This window comes from Cnephaeus nilssonii, assembly GCF_951640355.1.
Source record: "Cnephaeus nilssonii genome assembly, chromosome: 6".
Lineage (NCBI taxonomy): Eukaryota > Metazoa > Chordata > Mammalia > Chiroptera > Vespertilionidae > Cnephaeus > Cnephaeus nilssonii.
In genome coordinates, this window is record NC_137077.1 from 35,140,058 (window position 1) to 35,163,266 (window position 23,209).

A 23,209-nucleotide genomic window follows, 5' to 3' on the forward strand; every position below is an offset into this window, starting at 1 on the left:
AGGTACTAAAAATATTAACATTTCCCACTTTGTTATTCTGCTTGGAGAAGTTGGTCATAAGGACATGAGCTTAGAGCTGTTCAACACTGGCTGGAAAGGGAAGACTGAAAAGGCAAACTGGATAGTTCCCTTTCTCCTCTCATTCTTCTATCTCTACTACTCCTTTGACCTCTTAGATGTATATTTCATTAGATATGGCAGAGAGGTGATAATTGCATAATTTGACTTTTCACTAAAGCCCTTATAAATTTGAACTTTTACTGATGAAGCCCCAGAGTCTCAGTGTGATATTTACATTAGGAAAGCACTGACATCACATATATTTAGGGTTCTTGCCAAACTTGATTCAGAGGAGACCAAACCTTGGGTGCCACAGGTCAGGCGTGAAGCTGTCTGTAGGAGGCTTCTTGGGTGTCCATCAGGAATAGATTAAAAGTGCCAGTGTGGCTCAGTGGTTGAGGGTCAACCCATGGACCAGGAGGTCACAGTTGGATTCCCGGTCAGGGCACATGCCCTGGTTGTGGGCTCCATCCCCAGTAAGGAGCATGCAGGAGGCAGCCAATCAATGATTCTCTCTCATCATTGATGTTTCTGTCCCTTTCTCCCTCTCCCTTGGTCTCTCTGAAATAAATAAAAACACTTTTTTTTTTTAAAGTGCTGCAAATTTCTAAATTGCATTTGCACTGAGGTTACTGGAGTTTTTAAAGGTCAGACTAAGAGACTCCTGTGACTTAAGTGAATAAATAACTTGCTCTTTTGAATTATGCTGCTTTCTTGATTTTTTTTTTAACTTGCCATATAACCTTGTGCAAGTTAAATAAGCTGCTCAAGCTTTAGTTTCCTCATCTGTACAGTAGGTGTAATAACACTGCCTAATTCACTGGACTATTTTGAGGATTAAATTGAACAATCCTGACACATAGTGAGTGCTCAAATAAATGTAGTTATTTAATAACAATAATTCTGCCAATGGACTACTCACTTTGAGACAAAGGAATGAAACCTTGGAAACCTTTACTTCAACTATTGCAAGCAGAGGTAGGGAAATAATATCTGCAAAGTGTTTTAATTTCATCTTAACTTACTTAGCTACACCTTCTTCTATTGCTTTTAAATCAAAGTGCTGTAATAATATAATCTAAAAAGTCAAAGAGTACTGCAGAAATGATGATGGAAAATAGTAGCTATCTACACTATTCCCTCTTCCCCAAAATCTTGACCCCTAGAAATAATCCTTTAACTCCTTAATCTATTTCTTCTGGCATTTCTAACTAATATGCTTATTATTATATCCTTACTTTTTTTCCTTATATTTCAATATTTAAATGCATCCATTAACTTCCAAATATGGGAGATAAAAATATTGCTCTTTTATTTTACACATACACACACACACACACACACACACACACACACACACACACACATTCCACATTTGCCTCTTCTCCTAGGATAGTTACGTTATATTCAGTGTCTATATTTTTCCATTTTGTTCACTACTGAGCCATATGCTGGGCTATGATTACATTTTCTTTATTGCATGATGTTTTTGTTGTTTTTTTTTTATTAGCGGTAACACGTACCATGTTTGGTTTTGCTTTGTTTTCTAGGTAACTATTATTAATGTACAATCAACTTTTTAATTGAATCTATCTATAAAACTGCTGTGAATACAATCTCAAGCACATTATGTATTTTATCAGTTCCTCCCCCTCCCCGCTTTGAGTAATGTCCCTGTCATTCTCTCCTACTCTGCTCCTATCTAGACAGGTTCTCTTTAGGTGAACTACAGAGCTGCTCTCTTGGGGATTTCCTTTGCCATTACCCTGGGGGCTTAATCACAAGGAACAACAACAGCCTGTAATTATTGGAATCGAGAGTCTGGGGCTTTCTCTCTTCTACTGGAGCTCCTTTCCCTAGATCGCACATCTTCCTGCTTCCTGGTTTATTTCCCTGTTTTAGTGGCACATATATTCTAGTCGCTGCCTAAGAAAGATTTAGCAAGGTATATTGTTTGAGTCCTGACATGAGAAAAGCTTGCCCAGAATGAATACTCCATTTCCCAGCCTCTTGAGCAATTATAGGGGGTTACTATAACCCAATCCTGTAGAATGGATTAGGAGCAAAAAGACCAAGTGGAATCTTCTGTGGAGCTCCCAGGAGAGAGCTGTAGTGCACTCTTTTCATCCCTGGAACATGGATGCCACTTTGGATGAGAGCATGAGCCGACTCTGGGGATGACGGTGCAAGGTGTTTTGAGGGGTCTGGGTTCCTGAGGGCATCATGGAGCCGAGGTCTCCATGTCAGTCCTGAACTGCATACACCTGTACCTTTTTTTTTTGAAGGTAAAACGTAGTCCATTTTATTTTCCTTAAACCATAAAATAGAGTCTTTGTTTGTACAAACATCACTAGTTACAGTCTTGCCAAGAGGTCGCGGCTGGGGAGGGAGCTGTTAGTCAGTGGCCAGAACTCCTGAGGGGTCTCTAAAATGCTAACACCCAGGTTAAAAGACTTGGGGCCAGGGTGGTGTTGGTGCTGGCCGGGCCCCCACCCCAAGTCCGGGGAAGGGACACGGCCCTCTAGGATAAGGTGACCAGATTTTAACATTGGTAAAGCGGGACACCATTGACGGGGGGTGGGGGGTGGGGGGGGGGAGAGGAATCTTTTAAAATATATTTTATTGATTTTTTACAGAGAGGAAGAGAGAGGGATAGAGAGTTAGAAACATTGATCAGCTGCCTCTTGCACACCCCCTACTGGGGATGTGCCCGCAACCAAGGTACATGCCCTTGACCGGAATCGAACCTGGGACCCTTGAGTCCGCAGGCCGATGCTCTATCCACTGAGCCAAACCGGTTTCGGCCCCGGGGGGGGGGGGGGGGGGGGCGGTTCTTGATTAAAAATTTGGTCTATATTGTAATCGCTTTTGGTTTTTTTAATAAAAGGAAATTCACTTCTTAGATCATCGTTGAATTTGCATCCTCTTTTCTTACTCATTATGTTAAAAACCTAAAAAAAATAATTTAAAATTATATTATAAATTATTATATACATATTGCTTAAAAACACAGTAAGTAGGTACATAATTACATGAACATATTTTATTGTTAGTTTATAAATTAAATTAATTTGATTGTTATAAAGTAACTATATTTTAAAAATTATTTTAATCCTATATTTCTTTCTAAATAATAACAATACTAACTTGTATTATTTTTCCTCTGAATTTGCCGTAACATAAGTCGTGTCACTTTCAAGGCTGGCGCTAGACGTTTTGCCGCCACTATAAAATATAAATAATACGAGTACTGTCTGCTAAATTCAAGAAAATTTATGTATTTATGAAATAAATAAATAAATTACTTACCTAAATTATCTGAATAGCTGATTTGTAATGACATCACTTGTTTAACTAGCTTACTAGCACGCAGTACGATGTGTATCGTCTGAGAGACAGTTACAAAATGTTTTCGTCGTTGCCAAGCCAAAAAAGGCCATTGTTCATTAAGTCCAAACAATGGTGGTCGAATTCTAACAACTGATCAACAATTTGAACTTTGATAAGCTGTTCTCGGTAATCAGTTCTCAACAATTATTTGTTATTATTAAAGTTTAACATGATAAAATTAACAAAAATAATATAAAACTCATATCCTGGCTAAATAGCCACATGGCCGCGGAAAACCGTATATTCCCTTCCCGTTCTCCCGCCGTTCCCTAGCTTGTCGTGCATTCTTTCCAAAAATCGGGACTTTTTTAAAACGCCGCAGGACGTGGGACAAATTGTTAAAAATCGGGACTGTCCTGCCAAAAGCGGGACATCTGGTCACCTTACTCTAGGAGGGCACTGGGCTCAGGCCTCAGCGCCCCGGCCACAGAGGGCGGCGACTGCTGCACAGGGTTTGCCCAGAAGCACCAGGGCCACCTCTCCGTCCTCCTCCTGCAGGCCAGGGCTGGGACACGGCTCCAGGCATCACAGTTCCTCAGCAAAATTTGGAGTCAGACGTCCTGGGGAGCTGCTGGTCAGGGGTCGAGGCTTTCCAGGGGGGTGGGTGATGGGGTGGGCGCGGGCGAGGGGGCCTCAGCCAGCTGCTCCAGGGGCCCTCGCTTGCTCCAGCCGTCCTGGGACTTGCTGAGAACCACCTGGGTACACCTGTACTTTTAGGGAAGAGAGAAGTAACTTCTATTCTAAGGAATACCCTGATCCTTACTATTATACCTTTTATATATGAAAATTTCTTTACCTTCACACTTAAGTGCTAATTTGATTGAGTTTAAAATTCTAAGTTGGAAACCATTTAGCCCTCAGAATTTTGAAGTCTTTCCTAGCTGCCTTTTAGCATCTAGTATTGTTGTTGAGAAATCTGTTCCAATTTTGATTACTAATGTTTACAACCTTCTTATTTTTATAGATAAATTCATTTATTTTAAAATTTTTAATTTACAGTTTACATCAATACTATTTTGTATTCGTTTCCAACCTTCTTATTTTTAATGTCTCTCTCTCTGGAAGCTTTTATGGTCATTCTGATATTCCATGCTGGCCTGCTTTGATGTGGATTATTATTTTTTATTTTGGAGGAAATTTGAGGGGGGCTTCTTCAAAACAGAACTTCACATATCTCTCAGTACTAGGAAACTTTCTTAGTTTATTTCTTGAATAATTTCTTCTTCCCTCTGTATATATCTCAACTCTCCAAGGACTAAGCTTCTACTCTTTTGCGGAGCTTGAAGAGAGCTAATCACCTGGTTATATGAAGTTAGGGAGGAAACGAGGGATCTGATTTCTCTTGTAGGCATTTCAACTGATCCTCACCAGCCTATTTTTTAATTCTACCATCCACCCCCTTCTTCTGAGGTTTCTGGTGCCTCCAGTTTCTGAGATGTTTTAGGTTCTGCAGTATGACTCGGTTGGTTTCTGCTGACATCCTACTTGCACATCCTTAGGTTTCAGCTTTCTCTTCTCTATGAAGTCAGTTACTTTTCCTATACATATTTTCCATCTTTTGAAAAAAAATATTACTGACATTTCTTGATTCATTGATTGACAGTTAATTGACAGCATCTTTCCCCTCTCTCTTAAAACTTATGTTCCAGGTGAAGAGACAGATAAACGAAAGTATGAAATACATCTAATGGCAACAAATGCTATGAAGAAAAATAGATTAGGGTGAGAGATAATAGTGGCAGTACTGCTACTTTACACGGCCTGTCCAGAGAAAATCTCTCCCATAAGGTAGCATTTGAATGGAAGTCAGAAGAACATTAGGGAAGGGGGTATGCAGATTTTCTAGGGGAAGTGTGCTCCAAGCACAGAGGCATTCAAATGCAAAGAACCTGAAATAGGAGCACTAGCTTCCTTTGCAAAAGGCACAGCTAAGAGGCCTGTGTGACAGGAAAGGAGAGGTGGTATCAGAAAATACTGGTGGTGACAGTTTTTGTGCAGAATTCCATCGCCTTGGCAAGCACCTTAGAGGTAACAAGACTCTGCTAGGTTTTGAATAGGTAGTGATATGATCAGGCTTATCCTTTAGATCCAATGCTGTCTCCTCTCCTGTTTTCTTGGTCCTGGTGAGCTTTTAACCCTTTTATTGTGATTTTTGTGAGGTTTGGTTATGGTGTGTAAGAGTCCAATCTACATGTTTGACCAGAAGCTTTAGCCTTCTTGTTTTAATAATTTTTTAAACAGTCAAAATTGTTTCAGAAATGAAATGACATGCCTTGAAAGCCAGACGCATGGATAATTACAACCACTCTTAACCAAATGGAATTCTGCTTTATGTGACTCCCTGTAGATCTTCACAGCTAAAATGAACTAACGAGACAGAGTACATTCTTGGAATATCCCACAGTCCAGTGGTTCCCATCATCTGGGCAGGGACCCACCCTTGAGTGGGCATTTGGAAATGTATCCATTCAGCCCAAAGGGGGCACTGAAAAAGTGTGGGGACTATATAGTTTTCATTCTAACTGAGGGTACACCCACACTCTGCCACAAAGAATTTCATTATCTCAAGATGCAATAGCACACCTGTTACAAACAGCTTTAATCCTTCCCTCAAGAGGGGATCCAGGATGCCCAAGCTCCTCCATCACTTGAGGAGGTGAGTGAGTCTGGGTGCCTGATGTTGGCTCTCAGCTTCTCTTTCCTTATGTGCATTGATTTACTCATGGAGGGAGCGACAACCCTTGAGGTCTATTAGATTGTTAAATTACATCTATTTTGAGTTTCAAGTCTTCACCCTCTCTAAGTCAGACTATGATCTTATGGAAAAACCAGTAACTCTTGCCTTCACCACAGTTGTAGAGGCAGAGTAGTTTCTACATAAATATCTGTGGATAAACCTGAGTTCTACTACTGATGTTGCCATGGAGGCAGTACTGTGGAGCATGTACATTTAAGTTTGCCAAGTTATATTTCTGTAAATGAATTTTTCTAAGGACAAATTAATATGGCACATATTACTTTAAGTCACATGTAGTAATGGCCCTTATGTTCTTCCCCGTGACTCTGTAAGGAATAATTGCCGTGTGCGTACAAAGTACCATGAGTGTGAAATATTATGTAAGAAGGTGAGGTAGGTCATTATTACATAATGCAGTTCTTCCTATCATGGCTTGGCTGTAATGTGGAGCCTCGGAGACGAGCCACAGAGTGCAGGCTGTGTCATCAACACACATCAACCCTGAATAATGAATACTCACCACGTATAATCATAGACACAGCTGAGCCCACAGGAAATGCCTGTCCTGCAATCAATCTCCTCCTCACTGTGGTCTGGCAGGACAGGTGATACCTGTCTTCATGGATTTTTGTGTGGGAAATTCATTTCTACTTCTGAATCAAAATCACAAACCTTTATTGACCGTTTGGAAACATGTTGATGGTCTAAGCTTTTCTTTGTTTTTAGAACAGCAACAGACCATGCACAGCCAATGCTATTGGTTTATATGGCAGCATTTTTTTGTGTGGAAAAGGTGATTTTCTTTCACAGTACTTTCAGAATTTGTATCTTGTTAATCACCAAACAATCTTGTGAAAAGGATAGTAAAAATGACTAGGCTCCTATGACAAATGGCGGTTGCAAAGCCCAGAGTGTTAAATAACTTGCTTTTCAATATCATGAGAAAGTGAATAAGTGAATGGTTAACAAACCCGTGTTGAAACATCAGTGAAAACATCACATCATTTGTAAGATTATAGTGCCATTTCTTTGCTATACTATAAATATTTTGATTGTCTTGTCAGTCTAGCCATTCCAAAAATCATTCTCAAGGGCCTGCAATGTGCCAGGCACTATGGAAAACCAGGCTATGAGATTTTAAATTACTCTTGAAATAATCAGACAATCCCCACAGTGGTATAGAGTAAATAAAAACAGAATAAAGTTATACTTCCATATTTTTAAAAAGTATATCTATGATGTGTATAATTAATATACCTTGCTCACAACTGAAACAAAAAGAAGAGAAAAAAAAGTGTGAGAAGAAATGATGTTTTAAAAAAACTATATTTTTATAGCATTAAACAAATAAAAATAGTAAATACAAAATGTTTATTTTAGTTAGTATTCATGCAATAACCACTTGGACTTCGTTGAATATTCAGAAATGAAGGTCATAATATTGCACAATAATGTTTGCTTAAAAAGGAAACAAGAATACCTAAATAAGTTCCAGATGGTTTAAATATTTAAATGCATATAAGAAACTATAATATTAACAGAGGTAAATTATTTAATAAATTTGTGTTATTTTAATTCAATTATAATTTGTTTGATTTTGAATTACAATTGCAATTTTGAGGGAAGCCAACAATCAGAAGGAAAGCAAAAATAGATAAATGGATAAGGTTTATAAATCTTTATAATAAAGAAAACCTATAAAAACTAATGGCAAAGTGCATATAAGTTTTATGTTGGCATAATATATGGCAGTCATTCGTCTACCTATGATCTGAGAAGCATTTACAAACAGATAATAAAGTTATGTACACCCCCATTAGAAAGGTGAGCAAAAACCCTAAATAGGCAATTCACCAAAGGAAAAAAAATGCTCAATAAATGTATCAATAGATATTCTCCCTCATTAGTAATTGAAGAAATGTAAAATGCAGACTTTTTTTACATATTAGATTTATGAAGATGAAAAGAATTGAGACTATCCCATGTTGCTGACGTTGTGAGAAAATGGACATGTGCATCAGTGGAAACAAATTGATACAGTCTTTTTTTCAATTAGCAATCTGACAACAGATTCCAAATATTAGATGCCTTCTCTTTACCCATTCTATTATTAAGAACTAGAGGCCCAGTGCACGAAATTCGTGCACGGGGGCGGGGGGTGTGTGTGTTCCTCAGCCCAGTCTACACCCTCTCCAATCTGGAACATCCCTCTCACAATCCAGGACTGCTGGCTCCCAACCGCTCGCCTGCCTGCCTTCCTGATTGCCCCTAACCCAGTGATGGGCAACCTTTTGAGCTTGGTGTGTCAAACTTCGCCAAAAAACTGAGCATAACTCGGGTAGTGTCTCACTTTGAGGAAAAAACTAACTCCAAGACTCTAGTCGCAAATGTTTCATCCTCAGGAGCAGCAAATGTTTCATCCTCGGCATGTGGCCGCGTGTCATCAGAAATGGCTACACGTGTCAGTGCTGACACGCGTGTCATAGGTTCGTCATCACTGCCCTAACCACTTCTGCCTGCCAGCCTGATCACCCCCTAACCACTCCAATGCCAGCCTGATTGATGTCTAACTGCTCCCCTGCCAGCCTGTTTGCCCCCAACTTCCCTCCTCTGCTGGCCTGGTCACCCCTAACTGCCCTCCCCTGCAGGCTTGATTGCCTCCAACTGCCCTCCCTTGCAGGCCTGGTGCCTCCCAACTGCCCTCCCCTGCTGGCCATCTTGTGGTGGCCATCTTGTGTCCACATGGGGGCAGGATTTTTGACCACATGGGGGCATCCATATTGTGTGTTGGAGTGATGGTCAATCTGCATATTACTCTTTTATTAGATAGGATAGAGGCCTGGTGCACAGGTGAGGGCCAGCTGGTTTGCCCTGAAGGGTGTCCCGGATCAGGGTGGGGGTTCCCTTGGGGTGTGGAGGCGGCCTGAGCGAGGGGCCTGTGGTGGTTTGCAGGCCTGCCACACCCCCTGGCGACCCAAGCAGAGGCCCTGGTATCTGGGATTTATGTATCTTCTACAATTGAAACTTTGTAGCCTGGAGCGGAGCCAAGCCTCCTGCTCGCTCCGTGGCTGGCAGCCGTTTCTGTTGGGGTTTGTGTATATCTGCTATAATTGAAACTTTGTAGCCTTAAGCAGAGGCCTGGGCCAGCCAGGGCTGCAGAAACTTTGCTTCCTCCATTGCTGGGGGCAACCCTTGCCTCCTGCTCTTTCCAGCTCAGTGGCTGCTGCCATTTCTGTTTGGATTTGTTTACCTTCTATAATTGAAACTTTGTAGCCTTGAGTGGAGGCTTAGGCCTGCAATGGCATGCAGAAAGCTTGGCTTCCTTTGTTACCAGGGAAACCCAAGCCTCCCTCCTGCTCTCTGTGGCTGTAGCCATCTTGGTTGGGTTTATTTGCATACTTGCTCTGATTGGCTGGTGGGCGTGGCTGGTGGGCGTGACTTGTGGGTGTAGCGGAGTGATGGTTAATTTGCATATTACTCTTTTATTAGGTAGGATTCTGTTTAAAAATAAAGAAGTGCACTAAGAGATAAATACATTAATATTCAAAGCAGCATTGTTTACAATGTTTTCAAAAGAGAAAAGTCATGCAAAAGGGGACTACTTTAACAAATAAAGTTGATACACTCAGTGTAAAGTAGCCATTAGAATGATTTTCTATATCTATATTCATTTTTTCCAAAATGCAATCTTTTCTGTTGCACAAAATTCTCTGTATTCTCAAATAATACAAAAGTGAAAATGCCCTCAACATTCCAATATTCAAAAGCTCCAGAGATAACTTCTCTAATAGACAGACGTATGTCCTCTCAAAAGGTGTTATGTACATATAAATATATTCTTAACATAAATGACAACATATTTAACTCTCTGTTCTGTAATTTTTTCACTTAAAATAAGAGGTACTCATGTTTACTTGGCTGAATAGTTGATACATGGTCTTTAGCACAGAGGAGTGTTTACAACATAAAGTAAACGAGAAAAAGAAAAAAAAGCAGATTACAAAATGGCCTTACAGCAGGGATTCTCAAATGGAGGGCTTGGGAAGTGGATATATACTTCACTTTTCTCTCTGCTCCCTCAGAAATTTGATTTCTCTTTGCAGGAGTCAAGTTTGAGTAAAGTAGGGAACTATGTGTACTTTGAGAAAGTTCCCTGGTGGTTTGAATCACCAACCACACCCCTCTCTTCCTCCCAGACTTTTCCCAGGTTGAGAATCATGGCTGTATCTTATTTTCCTTTTAGGAAGATAATATGTATGAATATAAGCACAGAAAACATTTCCAGAAGCATGTGGACTAGGGTTATCTTCTAAGGAAGATATTCAGGTGATTTTTATTTTCTTTTTATGTGTTTTGAGTTTTTTATTTGTTGGATTTTTTAATGAATAAGAAACATTTTTCTTTTAAAACACAAAATAAACAAGGAACTTAAAGTCCTTGGAAAAATGCTGGAGAAATCAAGTGATGCAACTACAATCAAAACAAGTTAAAGAGGTTCAAAACAATGGATATCTTTTGTACTAAACCATAATTACATGTTTTCACCCAAGAAGCTAGATAAAGTCAAGTGCATATCATAAATGATCTAGAGGAGCTAAAAAAGTTTAACAGCTGGAAAATGATGGTTAAGTGTCAAAAATTTTGTTTCTAAAATCTTGATGTATACTGATAATCCTATTAAAATGGGAACATTCCCATAAAAACTTTTAAATAGGAATTTAGAAGAAAAAATATTTCATATGATGGAAAGAAACCTTGGAATTTATTACCCCCAGAAAAGAAGGGAGACTACATATAAAAATGGGTTGAAGAAAGAACTCTTGTATAAAATAAAATTAACACTAGATTTTTAAAAGAAAATGGAGAATTTGAGAGTCTAATTCTAAACACTTGAGTTTGACATTAGGAAATTCAACTACACATTACCCCACAAAACATTCCTTATTACTCCTAACAGAAGCTCCTATCTGGGTTGTATGAATCTGGGTCTGAGAAAAAGGCATTTTTCCCATTATAAATTCCAAATTAATGGAAAACAAATTAATGATAGCTTACCACTTATTATTTGTATTCACAATTGGTAATTTATAGATTTAAGTGAAAATAGTAATGAAATCAATTTTTATAGCTTTGCTAAGAAGATTTAGAAATAGCACAAGGTAATACTACTCTACTTTTTGTTTTCTATGCACTTGTTTGTTCAAGTTTGACTTGTGGTTTAGCAGAATTTGGCTATATTTGTGCCTGGTGCCAAAGTTGGGAAAGTTACCCTTCCCCCCAAATAAAAAGAGATCAATTATTAGGGAATATGTGAACAATTTCTACAGGTAGAAAGTGGAAAGATATGGAATTAAAAGTGAGGTATGGTGAGGGATGAGGAGGGAATAGTATATAAACTCTTTAAGAGGGAAAGATTTTGGCCAGGCCTGTGGCTCAGGGAAGTTCTTTTATTTCTGTTTTCTGTTCGGAGAAATATTCTTCCAGCTTATCACTATTTTTACAACCTGATATCACATGTTGTCCAAAGAAAGACATTTATAAATTTAAATGGAAATCTCTTTTGCAAACTGATCTTAATCTGCACTTTTGTTACTCTTCACCCATTCTCATCCAAGATTTAGTAGAAATCTTCTTCCTGAAAAGCTATATCGGTCATTACAAGTACCCAGGCATTGGATTAAGTTTATAATTCTTTGTTCCAATAGTTCCCAGAATTATGACAAGTCATTCTTTTGTTAACATGCTTCTTTCCTTGTTCCCTTTTCGCATGAAAACACACATGCCTTTTCTATTTAGAAGTTCACCCAATCTAAGCTGTGTTCCCCCACAATCTCCACCCCTGTTGAAGTCATAAGTTTCTGAATATGACCTCGTAGTCTAGACACACGGTTGATGTGTTTATTGTCACGTACAGGATCTTATAAAATCAGAGGCGTGCATGTAGATGCAAGCCTGTGAGAGAATTTTGCAAGGTAGATGGTGACGCACACGTCCATGCTTTGTTCACTGGGCAGAACTGACCCCACAGGCTGTGAGATGGATTCTGTTTTCCAAATATTTTTAGTGGAAGAATTAACAGTGAGAAAGCCAGACCTAATTGCTCTTATATCATCAGTTAGTAATAGCAGGCAAAAGTTTGTCCTCTAATTTAGTTCAGATACATGTGTGAAGAAACCACTTCTTTTGTTAATAAAGGAGCTTGGTTTTCACACTTTTGCTTTATTATGCAATTCTCTGTTTCATTGAAATTTAGCTTTAAGAGATTTAAGAAAATTGATGCATATTGTTATATATAATCCTATGGTACAGAACACTTTCAACCAGCCCCTTTTTTTCTCTCCCTTTTTTTCTCCCCCCTCCCACATCATTTTCTGTATTTATTGATTTGTCATTCATTCAATCAAGATTCATTGAGCACATATTATGTGCCAAGCATAGTTTAAAATACTGAAATAAAGATGAATAAGACATCTCTCAGGGGCCTTGAGGGTTTATGGAAGGCCCCTCATGCTATAAACTACCAAATGAGAAGAAATATGCTAATGGAGACATAAACCTCTGTGCTTATGGGTGAAAATGGTTATGGGAAGATGTACATGGGGATGATGTTTATGAAATTTTAAAATACGGAGCAGGAATTTTCTAGGTGCACAAGAAGGGAAGAATGTGTGAGGTGCACATTCCAGGCAAGTGCATCAGCCTGTCTCAGACCGTGGAGGTGTGAAATAGATTGGCATATTTGGGAAACTGCATGGAGGCCATGAACGCAGAACCATAGAAAGTGAGTAAAGGAAAGTAGAGAGACAAAATTAATAGGGGAGAAAGGAGACAGGTCATGGAGACTTTTTATGTTCATCAAGGAAAGGAGCTGATTTTTTAAAATTAGATGATGAAAATTCATTAAAAGGTGTTAAGCTGAACCCGGCTGGTGTGGCTCAGTGGTTGAGCATCGATCTGTGAACAAGGAGGTCAGGGTTTGATTCCAGGCAGCGCACATGCCCAGGTTGTGGGCTCGATCCCCAGTAAGGGGCATGCAAGAGGCAGCCAATCAATGATTTTCTCTAATAATTGATGTTTCTATCTCTCTCTTCCTCTCCTTCCTCTCTGAAATCAACAAAAATATATATTTTTAAAAAAGGTGTTAAGCTGAGAAGTGCCCTTGCTAGTTTTGTGTTTTAGATATCAGAGGCAACAATGTAGAATACAGAAGGAAGAGGAAGGAAAGGTGGGACAGCCTGCATACAGGGAGATGTGGTCAGAGGCTACTGCAACGGAAATATCAAGAAATGATGAGAGCCTGAAGTAAGACAGAAGCAATGGTCATGGAGTGGATTCCAGAGATATCCACAGACTCCACCAAACTTAATGACTGATTGGACAAGTGAGGAACAAAGAAGAAGTGATTCTGAAGTTTCTAACTTGGATACTAGATCTAATGAAATTAAGTGGAGCAGAATTGGAAAGAGGATAAAAGAACTTTTAATTTGGGATATGTTAAGTTTAAGGCGTTTGGGATTTATCTAGTGGAGTCTAGAAAAACAAATCTAAAGTTCAAGAAAAGGGTCTGTACTAAAGTCAAAAAGTCAAGAGTCATAAATACATGGTACCTGATATTGCGGGAGTGGGTACAACTGCCATGGAAGAGTAGGTAGAGGAGAATAGGCAAGTGCGAGCACAACATCTTGGAGGAAAACCAGCGTGCCAGAGGACCTACTGCAGGAAAAAGAAGCCAAAGAAGGGGGAAGGAGATGGAGTGATTGGAGTTATAAGATGAAGTAATTGCCACATCAAGTAGGAAAGGCAAGCATTTCAAATAGAATTCAGTAAGTGTTTTAACTTCTATTAAAATCTGCTGCAATAATAATTGGTAAGTGCTCATTAAATTTTGTAACTGCAGTGTCTTTGGAGACTGTCATAAGAATGCTATTCTGGGAGTGAAGGATGGAGAACCCAGATTGTAATGGATTTAAGGGAGAAAAGGAAGGGAGGGAGCGACAACATCAGGGTGGATTGCTCTTTCAAAAAGTTTGAGTATGAATAGAGTTAGACAAGACAAGCTTCCTTTCTCTCTTCCTCTCCCTTCCTCTTCCGCATCCTTCCTCTCTCTCTCTCTCTCTCTCTCTCTCTCTCTCTCTCTCTCTCTCTCTCTCTCTCTCTCTCCTCCCTCCCCACCTCCCCCCTCTCTCTGTAAGAAACAAACAAAAAAATTGTAGGATAACATAAAGGAGAGGTGCTCTGATTTGGGAGGCTACTACAAACATCTGCTTTGGGGGACAATTCTTTCATGTTGGGTTTTTATCTATAGTTATGTTTCCAGGAGCACAACCTGATGTGTAACAGACCAACCTCTATGTTACTAGCCCTTTGTCCTACAACAAGATTCTACTTCACTTACACAGAAGAGTATGTGAAGCCACCAGCTAGAAATTCCAAGAATACAGAAATGGAAAAGCAGTAAAATTAAGTCGTTTGAACTCAGTGTCTTAAGGGTGTTATACCTACGATAGTATTTTGAATAATTTTCTCTTTCTCAAGTCCATTTGATAGATAAAACATCAATTTAAAAAACGACCCAGTAAGCATTTATTCTGTACAATGTTGAAAGAGTTATGGGTTATTTTATGACAATTAGGTATTAACATACTTGAGTGTCTCTCCTCAGGTTCCTTACATATATACAAAGAAATGACATGCATAATGCACTTTGAATCCATATGCTTTTTATATTTGGGAAACATAAACCTCTTTCAGATATTACCTTAGTAATCTTCACAGTTTCTTAGTTGTGTGTGTGTGTGTGTGTGTGTGTGTGTGTGTGTGTGTGTGTGTTTTCTGAACTCTATATCATCACCTCAAGTGGAAAGTAAGATATGGATCACTATGGCAAATTCTGCCTTCTATCCTGGGAAATATAACTTTTCAGACAGTTTTGGCTCACTGTGTGGTTTTGGAAGTCCCACTAAAATGAACTACTCTGTTAACTGCTTTTCCACTCACAGACTCTTTTATACAGAGGACAAAACTTAAATGTATTATCTTCACAGAATTGGAGGGCAGAGAGGAATCTTGAAGATTAGGACCATTTGTTGCTAACAACTAAAAGCAGAATGACTGGAACCGGTAGCAGGAAGTGCATCTTGAACTCAGGCAGAATAGATTCTATCACTTCTCTCTTGTTCCAGCTTCATCCTGGTGTATTTTCCCAATGCTGCTTCCTCTGTGTCCTGGGCAATAAGGTAGAACATGGCCCGGGTTTATATGCTACAACATTAAATATTCCCAACAAGGTTAAATACTGAATCTCTTTCTCTCCACCACAGAGAGATATTGATTGATGCCCATTAGTAGTTCAATTAGTTGTAGTCTAGAAATGAGGATCACATTGTGTAAGCATGGCTTCCCGAAATATATCTTCGTAGTTTGGGGTGCAGGGGAGGGATAGTTATTGAGATCATTGTGGGCTCAGCCGATATTCCTAAATGTGTCTATGTAAAAAGCTACTCATATGTTGTCCACACCCCATGCACCAAGCATAACATTTTATACATAGGGAAACGTTCCCCAAAATATTAAATTATTTGGCCAACTATAAAGTGAGAATTCTCAATCCAATGCACTATTGTTATGTGATTGAACTTTCTTGACAGTAGACAGATTAACATCAAGCTATACCAAAACATCTGTTTGCTTCTTTTAAGATCACTCTGAATCCCATAAATCCCCTTCCCTGTTTTAAAATATATTTTTTAAAATATATTTTTATTGGTTTCAGAGAGAAAGAGAGAGGTAGAAAGAGATAGAAGCATCAGGGATGAGAGAGAATCATTGGTTGGCTGCTTCTTGCATGACCCCCACTGGGAATTGAGCCTGCAACCAGGCATATGTCCTGACTGGGAATCGAACCATGATCCCCCTGGTTTATAGGTTGACTCTCAACCAACTGAGCCACACTGGCTGGGCTGTACTTTCCTATTTGTTTGTCTCTAAGAAATTAGAGAAAGTGCTAAATGTAAGTTAAAGAGACAATTTTGCAGACCTTACTGTGGCAATATATTGACTTAATAAATTTTGATGCTAAATAAGCATGTTTTTATATGTACAAAGAGAGAGGGAAAGAAGAATCAAAACACGTGACATTTGTTTCCCCCAAATAAGCGTCCTATATAATTGAGAAAAAAAAATGTTTCCATATATGGGTGAAATAGACAGCAAAAGAAAATATACAACAATGGAAGGAGAACTACATAGAAATTACTGAAGAAATATAAAATGAGGACAAAGAAGGGAAACCTTCAGGGATATTTTTCTGAAGGCAAATTTTTAACAGATCTTACCAAAGTTAATGGTGTATAAATTTTAGAGATTGCAAATTGATGGCTCCCAGGCCAAATCAGTTCTACTTATGTTTTGTTGGGCGAGCATGGTCACTACTTTGAAAAACAATTTACATTTGAGTGCCTTCATATGGGACCTGCTCTTTCCAGTTTACCCATACTCTGTACTACTCCTTTGCATTTAATTCCATCATTTACTCTACTGCGAGTATGTTGCCTGCCTTACTACTGAAGATATTTGAGTTTGTAGTGCCTGGATATAGATTGTCATGATGAAAGAGTGGACAATCATCCATTCTTGGGAGACCAATATGTACAAAGGCGAATAGATGTGAGCTATGAATGTGTGTATGAAATGGGGATGTAATAGAAACTGGCCTGTATAAAGCTAAAGACTATTGGTGAAATTATAAAAATGAATAGTTTCCATAGGACCCATAAGTACTGGTCAAAGAATTTATATATATTTTTTTATAAAGCAGTTGTCTGTCACTCTAAGTTCCTGTGTTTGAGAGATATTTGAGAAAAGGTACTTGCCTATTGTACAGTCATATGCCACATGACGATGTTTCAGTCTATGATGGACCACATAGACGATGCTGGTGTAGCATATAGCCTAGTTGTGTCGTAGGCTATACTGTCTGGTTTGTGTAAGTGCACTCTATGATCTTCACACAAGAGCAGAACTGCCTAATGATGCATTTCTCAGAACTACCATCATCGTTAAGTGGCTCATGACTGTCTACTGCAGGCGTCCTCAAACTACGGCCCGCGGGCCACATGCGGGTGTTTTTGCCGTTTTGTTGTTTTACTTCAAAATAAGATATGTGCAGTGTGCATAGGAATTTGTTCACAGTTTTTTTAAAACTATAGTCCAGCCCTCCAACGGTCTGAGGGACAGTGAACTGGCCCCCTGTTTAAAAAGTTTGAGGACCCCTGGTCTACTGGTTAAACTTTGGATAAAGAGAAAGATATGAGCTCAAAGTGAGATTTTCAGTAATCTAGGGAAAAGGTAAGAGTTTGGATAAAAGTGATAGTTCTGACTATGGAAAGGCATCGAAAGAGATCTGGCAGGTAAGAGAAAATGGGATTAGGCAAGAACAATAAAGGAAAAAGAAGTTATGAGATTGCTGTTTTGCTCTTCAGAGAGTAAAAAAAAAAAATAAAAGGAGAGAAATGGCAGAATCCAACATTGTTACAAAGGTGATGAAATAAATAAAGGCTGGTTTTCATATTAGCACACAGCAGCTCTCAATCCTGTTCGTGGGTTTATTTCCTGCCAGCACAGTCACTCAGGGCTCTAGCCACTTCACCACGCTGCTTGTCAAGAAAAGAACAGGCAGCCGCATGGGGTCTTCTGTAGTTTATTCATTACAGCTTCTTTTATTTGTTGTTTTAATGTATTTAATTTACTAAATTATTACAGATGTTTCATATTACAGTGCTAATAAGAAAAATATGAAAAGATGCCCAACTTCTTTTAAGTATGGTAGAAGTGGAAACATTTTTCCTTCTGCCTGTTCAAGTTTCAGTTGATCTTTTTTGAAAATGCGGACTTAAAATGGATGGTCCACACTAATTTTAAGTAGAGGGAAAGGGGAACAAATTTTAAGTGACATCTTGAAGAAATCATTATGTATTCTGCTGTGAGAAGATTGGAGACATTGCGAATGTGGGAGCCTCACGAAGATTATTACAGAGTGCATTCCTCTTCTTTTCTAGTGTCTTTATTACTATTTGAGAACATTAAATGTAAAGGAGATGGTTACAGCATGCCAGTGTTACTCAGTGTTAGCATTTGTTGGAGTGTGTGAAAAATCTTAGGCCCGCTTTTGTGGATGGCTTTTGTCGGAAGTGCACTTCATGTTGAACAAAGGGAAAATAGCTTCTCAAGAGCTGTATTTATGTGTGATTCATATACGTGGATTAGAACACTTAGGAAAAAACTCAACGAAGAAAAGAAACTTTCCCTCCAGGCTTCATGATTTATATGAATTAAATTTGTCATTGTTAAGATAGATACAGAAAGCTCACTTCAGATTGTCCAAACCCTGCACTGCATTAAAGCTTATGATATAGCCACAGGTAACTATGTTCGATTTTCTTTGAACTCATGCTCTAATTGGAGCCCTGTCACTGCACAAAGCAGTTGAAATTTAATTAAGGGGCAGGAAATTCCCAAGTCTAATTTTGTCCCTGAGCTACTTGCTCTGTGGGTTGTCTCTCAGGAGTTCACCAGCTGTTGAGTGAAGGTTTGGCGCAGATGCTAAAGCCTACCCTGGTGAGGCACTTCACAATCACAACAAAGCATAATGGCTTCTTTCTAAGTAGACTTAACCATCCATCTACATAGACACATTGTGTTACACAGTTAGACTTCTTGTTTTGATGCTCTGTTTAAGGGCACCTTCCATTGAGGGCCCAATTTAATCATGATAAAAGTAAGTACTTCAACAAAGAACGCAATTTTTCTTTCTTCTGTTCCAGTTGTAAATGTCCTAGTTGTTTTTGGTACTGAGCACTTCCAAAATAATCAACTCATCTTAACCTAGTGGGGAAAACTGAAATGCAATTAAGTGAGAAAATATATGTTTTAAAAAAATCTGTGCAAAGAATTAGGAAAATATAAGATATTATCAAAATACTGTTTCAACAAAAACAAACTTCCCAAAGACACATTTATAAATTTCTGTGAGATTCATGCCAACAGGGTATAGAATTCTACTTTTCCCATGAGCTCCTTGGAGCTGACCCAAGATGCTATCTTTGTCAAGAGCCTGTCTTCCCACTATGGTGGATTTCTTCAACCACTCTCCCATGCATGAAGAGGATCCTTAACTACCTGATTGGTTTACATTAAATAGAACTTACCTGTGTGTGTGTGTGTGTGTTTTTCAATCCAATATACTAAACTACAGAGCAAATGCACTGTGTAAATACCATACCTACTGTGCAATGCCTCAGGTAACAATAAAAATGTTTGTTCATCGTTTTATAATGTCAGAAATTAATTGCTGATGAGTAACTCCTACTTTTTCATATGACCTAATATGTATATGACTACTTGCACGTTGAACTGGACTAAATTTTTGGAATGGCTAAAATCTTGAAGCTTCAATTTGAAATGATAGAGTCATACAGTGGGCAAAGCCTGGGTTTCAGACTGAGCAATGTCAGGACCCCCCTGCAGGTAGAAAGCAAAGATCCAGGGGTGCTGTTCTTGTTTCTTGCCTTCATGTATAGGTGCGTATGGTCATCAAATGGTGCAGAGGATAAATGTGTCTAACATCTATACTAATAATCTATACTAATAAAAGGGTAATATGCTGATTAGACTGGGTTGACCGGACATCTTCCAGACATCTGACTTCCTTCCAGACAAAGCCATGATGACGGGAGCTGAGGCAGAAGCTGTTAGGGGTGATCAGGACGGCAGGGAGCAAGCAGTTAGGGGCAATCAGGCTGGCAGGGGAGGGCAGTTGGGGGGTGATCAGGCTGGCAGGCAGAGGTGGTTAGGGGAAGTCAGGCAGGCAGGCAGAGGTGGTTAGGGGTGATCAGGCAGGCAGGCAGGCGAGCTGTTAGGAGCCAGAGGTCCCAGATTGTGAGAGAGATGCCCGATCCCTGTGGGACATCCCCTGAGGGGTCCCAGATTGAAGAAGGTGCAGGTTGAGAGACACCTCCTCCCATGTACAAATTTCGTGCACCAGGCCCCTAGTATAATAATAAGTCAGACCACTGAAAGGCATTTTGGGTGCCAGTGTGGACCTCCTTTAACTGCTCTGTTCTTTGGGAAATATAAAGATGGTGGGAGCTGGAATAGGAATTATTTTGACCAGATTGCCTGTGGAGGATAGGACCTCAAAGCGTGCTGACATGGCTGACTTGCAAGACCCATGGATATTAGCTTTCTTTCAGTGGAAATTATTTTTGCATGTGGAGTAGATATAATGAGTAAACATCCCCAAATCACCAATTCTGACCTTGCCAACACTAGTACAAAACTGGAAAGTGAATCAACATTGGGATAATTCAAAGGACCTTTCACTCTTCTTCCAAATATGTTGCTTTGAGTAAATGCAGCTTAAGAATCTTCCTGACATATTGTTACCATGTTTCTGTGTGCTGTAAATGCAATGGATGGGTTAGAGACAAAGTTCTAACCACAACCATCTATTTCCTTTGTTTTATATATTTAGGTCAGACTCTAAACATGGTTTTAACATATTTTCTTTGTGGTTTAATTTCCTTTGTGATTATTTCTTTTATTTAATGGGAGTGTAAAAATGTCCCAAGGCCTAAAAACCAATTGCAGCTCATTTTCAACATCGGCATTAAGAGGTACTCTGTTAGTTTGCCTTTGGGTCACAATTAAACTTTCAGGATCATTTCAGGTTAAAAATGCAATAGTGAGGCATTTACATTTTTCTTAACAAAACATGGGGGACTATATTAAGGTGGCATTCTTTCATAGCCCCTTGGGTCCCAATCTTATAACAAACAAGGAATGAGAAAATGTGGGTTCCGCAGTGACTCAGTGTGTCTCTGGTCTGGCCTTCCCAGAGATGCCCATGAGGCGCCTGCATGAGGCACTGCCCGGAAGCTCATAATGACTCCCTGGAGATGTGGAGGGATTCCCGGACAAATAAGAAGGAAAGGCAAACCCAGTCAATCAGGGCAGTACCCCAGGACCACCATGAACTTCACAGTAGTGCAAAGAGTGATGTGTATCCACCATCTAAGTGTTAAAGCTGCAAAGAGGTTTTTCATTTTAAATTTACTATGCAGACTATTAATGTGTGTTTGTTTGTGGCACTTCATTCAGTTTATACCCTGATAGCACACACATTTGTTTTAGTGGGATAGGTAATCATCTTTTCTCAGGAAAGGTGTTGAAATGCTTACTTCCCAAAGAAGACAGGAGATTTTTTTGGTTTTGTTTTTAACATTCATGTACCTGTTCATTTAGTGAGTAGCAGAAATACATTTTCTTATGTTCTGTCCTTTATGAACATAATGTATTCATCAAATTCTAAAATGTATCCCTAATAGAATTTCCTTTGACTTTACTCAGGACTTAATATACTTAACACCTGGATAAATTCAGACTTCTTTTGAACTAAATGAAATCACTGAGAATCTAAGAGTTACCAGACAGCTGTTAATAGTTTTAACAACTTCTTGCAGTTGCCCCGAGGGAGGGAAATGTGGTCCATTATATAAAATACAGTGAATTACAATGGAAACAATAGTTTAATAAAGGAGAGCCCTGTTTATTTTAATAGGACTCACATGTCAGTTAGCTAAAATATTAAGACATTACTTTCCTTGAACTGAAAACAAAAATCCCCTAAGAAATGGACCCATTAAAAATAAATTAGTAGTGGTTTTTCTTCTTATTCATATTCTCATTGTGGGTGAAGAATATATTTTGCAATAACATAGAAAAGAGTTTTTCTAAAAATATTATCTAATCACAAAGTACAATTTTTCTAAAATATACTGAAAGTCAATATTATATTAAATTAACAGCAGCAAAAATAAACACGGGCAATTTTAAATAGTCACTCTTTTTCTAGGAAGACATAGGATATTTAAGAAAAGAAAGACAAAATTATTGTTATTTTAGATATTATTCTAACAATATTAAACAAAATTATTAAACAAAATCAGACACTTAGCTGACTTTTAATTTTAACATTAATAAAATTTTTATATAAGTGCTTATTTTCTTCACCCAGGAAAGGTATAATCACTGTACCTCTTACTTATAAAGATGTATTTTATTATATAAACACATATTTGCATACAAACATGATTATGCAAATTCAAGTCACAATGTTTAAGACTAACCATGCTAATTTTTATAAAAAGATTTCCCTAATAAATTCTTATTAGCTTTTTTTCTTTCATGAAACGTGTGTTTCTACTACTTCCAAAGATCTAGCAATCGTTCATGCAAAAGAAAAAAAAAAAGTATGTTTTCCATATACGTGTAAGTTGTTCCACAAACATCTGGTAACGAAACTTTGAAAGCTGCTAGATTTCAAGCCAGCCCAGGTGTTCACTACAACATCTCTAGAACTTAGCAATTGCCTGCAGTAATTTGTTGCAACTCGTATTGGCATTTTTACGGTATGATGAGGCAAAAGGTGATGACATCATGTGCTAATGTTACGAAGGTGCTGTGAATTCAGTGTGAAAATTCCATCAATGAGTGATTGTTCCTGAAACTGACTACATTGGTGGCCATCACATTTTGCCAACTGAAACATCTGGGCACAAGCTAGTAGTGGCACACCTTGTAAATAACTTAATTGAAATTAATTGCCAGAAGTTTGCAGCACCCTAGGTAGTTTATAAGTACCACTTTTTATTCTATGGCAATGTTTTGGTCTTAAGAATCTTGTATTCTCAGATTCTGTTGTAGCAGCTTATGAGGAAAGGGAAACATGTAGAAAATATATGATGAAAGTGAAAAGTGTAGAAAATATATGAAAAGTGTAGAAAATATATGCTGAAAATATCAGACACAAGGAAATAAAAAAATCATTATATATAAGGCACAAAAACTTTGCTGTCTCTTATACTAGTACCTACATTCATGGATAAAGTATTTTTCTCACAGAAATAATTTTAAAACTAATATATAAAGTCTTTTAAAAAAAGAAGACAGTTGAATAATTATATA